Source organism: Chrysochloris asiatica, unplaced genomic scaffold (genome assembly GCF_000296735.1).
Source record: "Chrysochloris asiatica unplaced genomic scaffold, ChrAsi1.0 scaffold00038, whole genome shotgun sequence".
Classification (NCBI taxonomy): domain Eukaryota; kingdom Metazoa; phylum Chordata; class Mammalia; order Afrosoricida; family Chrysochloridae; genus Chrysochloris; species Chrysochloris asiatica.
Window position 1 is genome coordinate 5,674,465 of NW_006408556.1, and position 1,068 is coordinate 5,675,532.

Below are 1,068 nucleotides of genomic sequence, written 5' to 3' on the forward strand. Positions count from 1 at the left end.
ATTGCATTAGGAAAATCTGCTGCACAAGATCTTTTTAAAGTGTTGAAGAGCAAAGATGTCAGCTTGAGGACTAAGGTGCGCCTGACTCAAGCCATGGTATTTTCAATAACCTCATAAAGCTGGACAGTGAATAAGTAAGACCATAGAACAATTGATGCCTTTGAGTTATGGTGTTGGAGGAGAATATTAAAAGTACCATGGGCTGCCAAAATAACCAATAGATCCATTTTGGAAGAAGTACAGCCAGAGAGCTCCTTAGAGGCCAAGATGGCCAAACTTCATCATTTATACTTTGGGCATATTGTCAGGAGGGACCAGTTGCTGGAGAAGGATATCATGTTTGGTAAGATGGAGGGTCAGAGAAAAAGAGGAAGACCCCTAATGAGATGGATTGGCCAAGTGGCAGCATTGATGGACTCAAATGTGGCAACAGTAGTGAAGGTGGCCCAGGTTTGGACATTGTTTCGTTCTGCTGTGCATAAGGTCGCTATGAGTCAGTGCTGACTCGATGGCACCTAACAACAACAACAACAACAGCCTACCCAGACATGTAACCGACCTATTGGGACCACCAGCATCCCAGCATGGAATCCTATGGCCAACTCTTCCCAAGTCATACTGAAGGCTGGCCATCACCATCTAGTGTGGGTCCAAACCTCCACCAGTTCCAGGCCACAGATGGGGCTCATCAAACTCCTAAGGGAGTCCAGAAAAGTCCCAAAGCTGGAGAATGGTTTGCAGGCCTTCAGGAAGAACCACATGGGAGGTAGTTGTTGCTAGGTGCCTTTGAGTCACTTCTGATCATAGTGACCCTATGGACAACAAAACAAAATAACGCCTGGTCCTGTGCCATCCTCACAATATTGTTGCCAATCCATCTCCTTGGGGGTCTCCCTCTTTTTCACTGATCTTTTGCTTTACCAACCATGATGTCCTTCTCCAGGGACTGATCCCTCCTGATAATATGTCTGAAGTATGAGAGTAAAAGTCTGGCCATCTTGGCTTCTAAGGAACACTCTGGTTGTACTTCTTCCAACACAGATTTGTTTGTTCTTCTGGCAATTCATT